The sequence below is a fragment of the Callorhinus ursinus genome, unplaced genomic scaffold (assembly GCF_003265705.2).
Source record: "Callorhinus ursinus isolate GAN/ISIS: 27379988/994484 unplaced genomic scaffold, GSC_fseal_2.0 scaffold81, whole genome shotgun sequence".
Classification (NCBI taxonomy): Eukaryota; Metazoa; Chordata; class Mammalia; order Carnivora; family Otariidae; genus Callorhinus; species Callorhinus ursinus.
In genome coordinates this window covers 1,099,117-1,109,953 of record NW_027397143.1, presented here as the reverse complement: position 1 = coordinate 1,109,953, position 10,837 = coordinate 1,099,117, and the positions used below count along the sequence as shown (strand labels likewise).

Here is a 10,837-nt window from a genome sequence, read left to right as displayed (position 1 = left end):
GAGGAGGAGAGAATCTCTTGAGTTATTATTTATTGGTAAATGATATTCTGAGGCCTCCCTTCTTCCATTTAGTAGAGGCCAGATGTTAACTGCTGGGTTGTTATAGGGAGCCAGTGAGAATACAGGAAAATCAAGAGAACTGAAGAAACATGTCTCTAAGGAGAAGATGTAAAATGTGTAACTTTAATCTCTAAAACAATATAATTTGGGCATAAAATAATTTATCAAATATATTTGTCATCATCTGCTTCCTAGTAGGAATAGAGAATTCTTGTTTAAATAGTTACTTTAATGGAAGTAAGGGGTGACTAACATAAATAATCCTTCTTTCCTAATCATTGCTTCTTCTAAGGTAAAGGATAAACATATCTTTTTAGCTCAGGGTAAGTTACTTAAATTCTATGAATGTCCATTATGTTACAACTGTTGATGGTGATACACATCTCAGATTGTTGTCAAGTTGATATGATTTCTGACCCTCATCCAGGATGCTAGTGAGATGGTTAACAAAGTTCCTTCCACATATGTGAATGGCCCAGGAGCAAAACATGTTCTGTCTCTCATCCAATATGTCACTTCAGACAGATGCCATGAATTCTCCCCTATGCGCAGTGAAATTAATGCTAATGCTTAAATGTCAAAGTTTTCAGGGAGGTTGAAAGTAATCAACACAGGTAAGAGTTTTTGTAAATAGACTATGCATAGGCTAGTTATTTTTACTTCAGTGGCTAGAAGCAGAAGAAATGGGCAAACATTAATCTAATTATTTCTTTATACATTCAAAAATTGTCTACTCTGTCAACATTAAAATAAACATTTAGTGGGTATGATTGAATTCATGCTAGGGAGATTTAATTTTAATGAAGTCCTAGTATAAATGGTATAAAAAATACAAATGAGCAAAACCCATATTCATTTGAATTGTGATTCAACTTGTGCTCAGTCTGAGTTCAATAAAAATTATGCTTATGCTTAATTAAAATTTAATATTTTTGATACATGAATTTATGAAGGGCATCAAATTATTCATATCATATTCAGGTAGATATAGATTTTTTCTTTTTATTATTTCATGGATTCTTTACAGTAGATTTTGAATGGAAATGCTTACCGTCTCAACTTGTGACTTTGTGAAACAACATAGAAATTCTTTCTCAAAATAAGAAACATTGAATATTTATTTAAGGAACTGGGTATTTTACGAAAATTTCACAAATAGACCAAAATAATTTGAAAAAATGATAAAAACCTCACATTTTATTTATTTACCACAGATGAGTTTTTCTCTTTCTTCATGAAAAGCAATTTAAAAAAATGGAAAATTACAACCAAACATTGACTGATTTCCTATTATCAGTGTTCTTTCCACCATCAAGAATTGGCCTGTTTCTTTTCATTTTCACTGTACTTATTTTCTTAATGGCTCTGTTTGGCAACCTGTCCATGATGATCCTTATCCTCCTGGACACCTATCTCCACACACCCATGTATTTTCTACTTAGTCAGCTCTCCCTCATGGACCTGAACTACATCTCCACCATTGTCCCCAAGATGGCCTTTGATTATATCTTTGGAAACAAGTCCATCTCACTCATTGGGTGTGGTGTTCAGAGCTTCTTCTTCTTGACTTTAGCTAGTGCAGAAGGATTAATGTTGGCCTCTATGGCTTATGATCATTATGTGGCTATTTGCTTTCCTCTTCACTATCCCATTCATATGAGCAAAAGAGTGTGTGTGCTGATGATAACAGGATCTTGGATAATGGGCTCAATCAACTCCTGTGCCCACACCGTATGTGCCCTCCATATCCCTTATTGTCAAGCCAGAGCCATCAACCATTTCTTCTGTGATGTCCCCGCCATGTTGACTCTGGCCTGCATGGACACCCGAGTCTCTGAGTACACATGGTTTGTGAGCACCACCCCTTTCCTTGTGTTTCCTTTCATTGACATTGCATGTTCCTATGGCCATGTGATCCTTGCAATCTGCCGCATGTGCTCAGCAGAAGGGAAGAAGGCTTATTCGACCTGCAACACCCACCTCACTGTGGTAACTTTCTATTATGCACCCTTTGCTTACACTTATCTACACCCAAGATCCTTCCAATCTCCCACAGAGAGAAGGTCTTGGCTGTCTTCTGCACCATCCTGACCCCAATGCTCAACCCGATCATCTACAGCCTGAGAAACAAGGAGGTGATGGGGGCCCTGAGAAGAGTGATTCAGAGGTTCGGTTCTGTAGAAATGTAGACAAAGTTCTCATTACCGTGGCCTTAGAAGTACATCAATTTCACCTTTTACCCTCAAGAACAATGTCATTCCAGGATTGAAGACAGAGACTACATTAATTTAGACAATTTAAATAATTGATACTTGACAAAATAATTCAATATTCTCAATCAGTGTTATTGTTTTCTTTCTAGCAATTTTTCAATAAATGTAAAGAACATATATTTCCCTTAATTGTGTGCAATGAGATTTTATTAATTCATTGAAATGATAATAGAAACAGTCCAAGTTGATGGTATTATTCATTATAATAGTTCTAACATACTTAGCATATCTCCCCAAATGGATAAAATAGGGGGAAAGAACAATAACTGTTATAACATTATCAGGTTTAATGAGTTTGATTTCTATTATAGTTTGTACTTAACTAGTAAATAGTGATTTTTTGCTTTCCTAATTTTCAGAAGTGATAGATATAGAGATTAGCCAAAGAGTTCTGCATTAGATTTTCTCACACCACTAAAGAGGAAACACAAGTTTATATATTTTATGAGCAGGGCCCTGGAAGTAACTAGACAAAGCAGTTGATCACAGGTCTACCCTGTCAGGATAAATAATTAAATAGTTATTATTGGGGAGATGCAAAATGAACTACGGAAGAATGAGAACCATTTTCTATAAGGATTCAGGGGAGTTGTATACTGTTGAGTGCAGATCAATCAGTCTGAGCCACTCCTCAGTCATCCCTCCAAATATTCAAATTGTACATCCCCAACAGCCACTATTACCATTTCATAAGATAATTTTTGTTATGGGCATTTCATTATACATATAGTGTTCTTATAATTCCACTGAACCAGATTTGGGGGTTGGTTTGGTGTTAACCTCTCTGCGTCACTATTATTAATAGATAGACCTGTTTACTCTCTGGCTCACAGAGGTCTTCCCATTACCTTCAGCTTAGCTCTACACTTGAACACTATAGATGAATGGCCATCACTGTTTATGGGATAATTCTACTATACTCTTTATTTTATGAGGTCAGGTGTAAATAAGGAAGAATAAACATGTAAGAAACCCTGTATTATCTAAAGCATCACAGTGATGGATGACTGCTATATTAGAATTGGAAAAAATGGTAATTATTTTTCCCAAAATAGAAGATCCACATGTTAGAAGATATACAACGAATTTGGATATATATATTTAAAGATTTTATTTATGTATTTGAGAGAGAGAATGAAATAGAGAGAGAGAGAGCATGAGAGGGGGGAGGGTCCGAGGGAGAAGCAGACTCATTGCTGAGCAGGGAGCCCGATGTGGGACTCGATCCCGGGACTCCAGGATCATGACCTGAGCTGAAGGCAGTCGCTTAACCAACTGAGCCACCCAGGCGCCCCGAATTTGGATATTTTTATACTAAAACTAAGTGAGCCTTTGAGATTTCTGAACTATTCTGTGATTAAAGTGATCTCTTAACAGAAATAAATTCAGCAAAACTTAAGCAGAAAATATTATATTAAAAAGAGTGAGAGACATTCAGATTATCCAGAAATGCTGGCACAATGATCTCTTGAGACTTCACAACCAAAATCAATATCCAACATGTCCCTAAGAATGGTTTCTATGATTCACACCATTCACAGCTCAAAAATCATATGATGGGCTCCTCTGAAAACAGGGTGAATTGCAATAAATTTTTATTTATTATTCCTGTGCTGTTTGCTTACTGGATACAAACATCCCTTGCTTTTTGTGAGACCTACCCCAAAATAAAATTTGAAGTTAAATAATATAATGGGAAGTATGAATATATGACTTTCCCATACTTGAGAGTCAGACAAGGAAGTGACTATTTAGTACTAGCATAGACATCAGAAATTTTGTTTTCTAAGACATGTCAGGGGAGAAGTCAGACAGGAGAGAATTGTTAATGTTCTATAAACTTTCTGTTGAAACAAGAGTCCTGTTGAAAGAAGCCTTCTCAGTTTTTTTTTTAATGGTCTATTCTTTGTGATGAATATATAAGAAATATACATTTCAAAATATACAAATTTGTTTATTTATTTAAAACCTGTATTAAATAAAAAATTGGGGGCACCTGGGTGGCTCAGTTGTTTAAATGACTGACTCTTGATTTTGGCTCAGGTCATGATCTCAGCGTGGTAAGATTGAGTCTTGTGTTGGGCTCTGCACTGAGTGTGGAGCTTACTTCTGATTCTTTTTTTTTTTTTTTAAGATTTTATTTTTATTTATTTGAGAGAGAGAATGAGATAGAGATAGAGAGAGCATGAGACAGGGGAGGGTCAGAGGGAGAAGCAGACTCCCCGCTGAACAAGGAACCCGACGCGGGACTCGATCCCGGGATTCCAGGATCATGACCTGAGCCGAAGGCACACGCTTAACCAACTGAGCCGCCCAGGCGCCCCTTACTTCTGATTCTCTCTCTCCCTCTCCATCTGTCCCCCTTCTCTACTCACGCACACCTGTTTTCTCTCTCTCTAAAAAAATAAAAATAAATAAATAAAATAACTCTAATAGAAAATTTCAAGAGTATAACACAGTTTGTATCATTAACTATATTCACATTGCTGTACATGCGATCTTCAGAACTTATTCACCTTGCATAATGGATATTTTATAGCCTTTGACACAAATCTCCCCACATTTCCCCTTCCCATCAGCCACTGACAACTGCCATTTAACTTTCTACTTTTAAGAGTTTGATCATTTTAGATACCACTCACCAGTGTAATTGGGCACTGTTTATATTTCTGCATGTGACTCATTCTACTTAGCATAATGTCCTCCAGTCTCATATATGTTGTTAAAAATGGAAGTAATAACTTTTTCAGGGCTCTTATATATTCCATATTTATCCATTCCTTTGTTGATTAATTCTTAGGTTATTCACATCTTAGCTATTGTGAATAATGCTGCAATAATCATACGAGTGCACATATTCTTCAAAGCATGGATTTTACTTCCTTTGGGTATATATCTATATATACCTGGGATTGCAGTATCATATATTATTTCTATTTTTAATTATTTAAGGAACTCCCATGCTCTTTCATGTAGTGGCTGTACCAATTGACATTCCCAGCAGCAGTGCACAAGTATCTCCTTTTCTCTACATCCTGAACAACACTTAATATCTTTTGTCTTTTTTATAAGAGACATGGCTCATTTAATTGGCAGGCAGGATAGGGCATGACCCTTGCCACTGTCCATGCTATTAAGCTGGAAGGAGAATGTAAACCTTGGTGTTCAACATCCTCTCCATGCCAAGGACAGTTTCAGCACCTCCCCTGCTATTTGTGGAAAATTAAGTCCTGAATCATTTGTGGTGCGGAAAACAAAGGCAGGAAGAATATAAACACAAAGGAATCATCTTACAACATGTGGCCCACTAATATACACCTAAGACATGCAGAAGATGACATTCCTAAAGGGTCTCATGACTAATGGTTTACTACATAGTGAATGGTAACCTGATCTTGACAATAACCAGACCTCCAAGGCCCTTGTAAAGCTCACTTTCAACACACAAATTCCTTAGAGATTTATTTATCTTTAAGTCAAACTCACTAACAAATATATAATCAGTCACTCCTCACAATCACAAGTATAACTCTTTCTGCCCATGAGTCCTGTCCCTACTCTTTAATAAAAGCACCTTTTTGCACTGAAAAAGACTCAGGAATTCTTTCTGAACCATCTGCTTGATGGTCCCACATCATTTGACATTCTATTTGCGCTTTTAAGTTGTGGGTTCTTTCTGTGCCCCAGGGCAGACAAATCTGTTCAAGGACCCTTAGTAGTATCCCTGTCCATAGCATTTCTCAGCTTGGGGGGAAGGTCCTTTTGTTACCAAGTCTCCTTCTCTCTTTCCATTCTGTATGTGATCTCTCTACTTTTTTAAGTGTAGATGCTGTTCACTCAGTCCTCGTTCTTCAGTAGGAATTGTTCTATATGTAGGTGTAGATTTCATGACGAGAGGAGGAGGTAAGTTCAGAGTTTTCCTGCACCTCCCTATTGAACAGAACTTGAGGCTTTTTTTTTTTCCAAAATTTGTCATTGTGGATTTGAGGGAAAATAGTAGATTAGGAGGACCCTAAACTCACCTCATCCCATGCATACAACTAGGTAATACTTACATCAGTGTAAATAATCCATAAAATGGCCCAAACATTGCCAAAACAAACTCTACAACTAAATGTAAAGAAGAGACCACATCAAATAAAGTAGGAGGGGCAAAGGTGCTGTTGGGAGCTAAATAGACCCACAGGACTGTCTGTGTGAGTGAGGGACACTGAGGGCACTTATAGGGGAGAGAAAAAGACCCATACATATGGACGGTCCACAGAGGGAAAACAAATACCCATAACATTTGGTTTTGAAAACTAAAGGGGCCGGATTTTGTGAGCTCTTACAACCAGCATTTAAACTTAGAACTTTAATATTCAGTGGGATCAGATCTGGGAGAACAAGTAGGGTGAGAAGAAGCTGATTCTATGCCTTTGAAGAGACCACACAACAGACAGAACAAAGAGATACAGCACAGAAGAAACAGTTTGCAAAACACTTGGGGCATATGGAAGAGATACTAACTTAATGATCTCAGAGCATGTTCTGGAGGATCAGAGATCCTTGGGAGATTTCTCCAGTAAAAAACAACAACAACAAAACTTTGAAGGTGCCTTTCCTTACTTCATTCCCAGAATAAGCAAATAGTTTCATGCAGGCAACAGGACTTTTTTTTTTTTTTTAAAGATTTTGTTTATTTATTTGAGAGAGAGAATGAGAGATAGAGAGCACGAGAGGGAAGAGGGTCAGAGAGTCAGAGGGAGAAGCAGACTCCCTGCTGAGCAGGGAGCCCGATGTGGGACTCAATCCCGGGACTCCAGGATCATGACCTGAGCCGAAGGCAGTCGCTTAACCAACTGAGCCACCCAGGCGCCGCAACAGGACTTTTCTATCTGCTTCCTGACCTCATAACACTGTTGCAGTGCCCCTGCCTGCAGTCTGTGCATCTACCTCCTCCAACTCCACTGGCCTTGCTCTCTCCAGCTGCTGGTCTCCTCTCATAGAAGACCTGCACACAATCCTTGCTGACACTACACATCTGTCTCAAATGCTTTGTGAATCAGTCACCTACAATACAGTCTAGGCTGGAGCCCATCCATAGTGTTGCCACAGCCTGGCAGTGTCAAGCAGCCATGACAGGTGCCAGCACAACTCCAGAGTAATCCCTGCCCTGGGGAGAGGGAAAGATAGTGACACAGGCTAGTTAAACTCATACTTCAGGAATGTATGTTGGCATATAGTTGGTTTGACTACTGGGCCCACCCACCAGTGAAAGTTTCTCAGGGGACAATGCAGGGAAATTGTCCTGCAGTTTGGTGCTACTGTATCTCTGTAAAATGCCTGGTACGTCTCAATTCATGGCCAAGGAGGACCACACTGTCTTACTAACACCATAGGTACCAAACACGGCCCACAACAAGAAAGACAGCCACTGCTGAAAACTGAGATGAAGGGAAATGTGGCTCAGTCACAACACTAGGTGCATATAACATACATAAGAGAAATGCTTGAAGCACCAGGCACTTGTGAACAGGGATCACTGCACTGCAAGGCACTGCAGGACCTCTTCTCCATAAGACCACTATTTCAAGAACAGGAGACAAAGATGGCTTTCTTTTTTTTTTTTTTTACTTTTATTTTTTTTAATTTTTTATTGTTATGTTAATCACCATATATTACATCATTAGTTTTTGATGTAGTGTTCCACGATTCATTGTTTGTTCATAACACCCAGTGCTCCATACAGAATGTGCCCTCTTTAATACCCATCACCAGGCTAACCCATCCCCCCTACCCTCCTCCCCTCCAGAACCCTCAGTTTGTTTTTCAGAGTCCATCATCTCTCATGGTTCATCTCCCCCTCTGACTTACTCCCCTTCATTCTTCCTCTCCTGCTATCTTCTTCTTTTTCTTTTTTCTTAAAATATGTTGCGTTGTTTCAGAAGTACAGATCTGTGATTCAACAGTCTTGCACAATTCACAGCGCTCACTGTAGCACATACCCTCCCCAATGTCTATCACCCAGCCACCCCATCCCTCCCACCCCCAACCACTCCAGTAACATTCAGTTTGTTTCCTGAGATTAAGAATTCCTCATATCAGTGAGGTCATATGATACATGTCTTTCTCTGATTGACTTATTTCACTAAGCATAACACCCTCCAGTTCCATCCACATCTTTGCAAATGGCAAGATCTCATTCCTTTTGATGGCTGCATAATATTCCATTGTGTATATGTACCACATCTTCTTTATCCATTCATCTGTCGATGGACACAAAGATGGCTTTCTTAACACAGAGAAACAAACACAGAGATTTAGACAAACTGAGACAAAGAAATATATCCCAAATGAAAACCAGAACAGAATCACCAAGAGACCAAAATGAAACAGAGTTAAGTAATATGCCTAAAAAGGAATCTAAAGTAATAATCATAAAGATATTAATGGGATTTTACAAAAGAGTGAACACAGCAGGAGACCCTTAACAAAGATATAGAAAACAGGAAAAAAAAACAGAGATGAAGAACATACCAAATGAAATTTAAAATGCAGATGGAATAAACAACATGCAAGAGGAAGCAGAATGAATCAGCAAACTGGAGGACAGAATAATAGGAAGTAATCAAGCTGAGCAGCTGAGAAAAAAAATGAGAATAGAATTAGGGAACTCAGCAATAACATCAAGTGCAATAATATCTGTGTATAGGGATCTAAGAAAAAGAAGATGGAGAAAAGGTGACCAAAAATGTTTTTGGAGAAATAATAACCAATGACTTCCCAAATAAGGAGAAGGAAACAGAATTCCAGATCCAGGAGACACAGAGAACCCTCAGTAAAGTCCACATCAAGACGATTATTATTGGAGTCTTCCTCTCTACCTTCAGGGAGTACTATCTGAGCAGCATAGCTCAGATGCTGTTTCCCTAGCTCTAGGCACAGTCTTGGTGATCTCAGTCATACTTTAAAGCCAGGTGGATGGAGAGCATCAAGGATACTCGGTTGCCTTTGGGTTCCTGTGCCAGAAGCCACACCAGCACGTTCCAGTGAGCTCCATTATCAGCCTGGATCCCAATATGGGCCTGAACTCACAACCCCAAGATCAAGACCTGAGCTGAGATCAAGAGATGGATGTTTAACTACTGACCTATCCAGTTTCCAAAGGCTCACATCCATTGAAAGCTTTATTTTTCCAACTTGTCAAATTGAAGCATGCTGTTTGTTATATTGCAAAGCACTGGGCGGAGTAAGATGGCAGAGGAGTAGGAGACCTGGATTTCGTCTGGTCTCAGGAATTCAGCTGAATAGGGATCAAACCATTCTGAACACCTACGAACTCAACAGGACATCGAAGAGGAGAGTAGCAACAACTCTCTGAACAGAGAAGCGACCACTTACTGGAAGGTAGAACGTGCGGAGAAGTGAATCCAAGGCGATATTCGGGAGGATAGACGGCGGGGGAGGGGCCTCGGTCGGCCGCTTCTGGCAAGTGCTAGAGCCGCGGAGCACAAAATCGGACCTTTTAGAAGTTGGCTCGGCTGAGGGACGTCGCTGCAGTGGCTAAGCGGGGGTTGGAATCCTCCCGGGACAGTGTGGTCTCAGGACCCTTGGGGTCACAGAAAGACCAGGGGTGCCTGAGTGCGCCAGAGCTCCCAGGTATCAGAGCGGGGAAGCCGGCTGCAGAGACGGAGCCAAGGCGCGGGCTCTCAGCTTGGGGTTGCCATAAACTGTGATCCGCGGCCCAGTCAGGCCACTGCTCCTCCAGCAGGGACCCAACAAGCGGCAGATCCGGGGAGACTCCCCTTCCTCCCCCAGGAGGAGTGGCACGGGAACGCACCGCAGGGATCTTCTGGGTTTGCAGACTTCACACGGGGTCAGGTGCCAGAGATAGCAATGCTCGATCACAGGCCGGGTGAGCACGGAGTGCGGCCAGAGACCGGGGAGACGGGAGTGTCTGCTTTTCTCTGGAGGCACACTGAGGAGCGGGGCCAGTAGTTCTCAGCTCCTCCGGGTGGAGATTGGGAGGCCACCATTTTCGCCCTGGTCCTCCAAAGCTGTACTGACAGCCTGCAGGGAACAAAAGTTCCTGAGAGCAAACCCGAGCAGCTTCCTTAGCCTGGACCGACAAGGGCGGGGCAATTCAGCCTTCGGCAAAGACATTTGGAACCACAGCAAAAGGCCCCTCCCCCAGAAGATCAGCGCGAACAGCCAGCAAGCCGAGACAAAGTTTACCGATCAAGGAGAACGGGAGAACTCCAGCGCTAGGGGAATACTGCACAAAGAATTCATGGCTTTTTTTTTTACCATGATTCATTAGTTCACCAAAGTTAATTTTTGTTAATTGTTTTTTTTTATTTTTCTTTTTCCCTTTTTCAACCAACATCTTATCAATCCTTTTAAAAAAAACATTTTTTATTTTTCATTTTTAGAGTCATATTTTATCCCTTCATAGTAGTTACCCTTATTTTTGGCATATATATATAAGTTGTTCTCTCTTTAAAATTTTGAGATACAGTTTC

At 40.3% G+C, this 10,837-nt stretch overlaps 1 long non-coding RNA gene and 1 pseudogene across 1 annotated transcript in view; both read left to right on the top strand.

The window, feature by feature from the left end:
* Positions 1-10,837, top strand: part of LOC112816262 (uncharacterized) — a 143,212-nt gene that overhangs the window by 61,410 nt on the left and 70,965 nt on the right. The window lies entirely within an intron of this gene.
* On the top strand, positions 1,315-2,249 carry LOC112816261 (olfactory receptor 2L3-like; annotated as a pseudogene).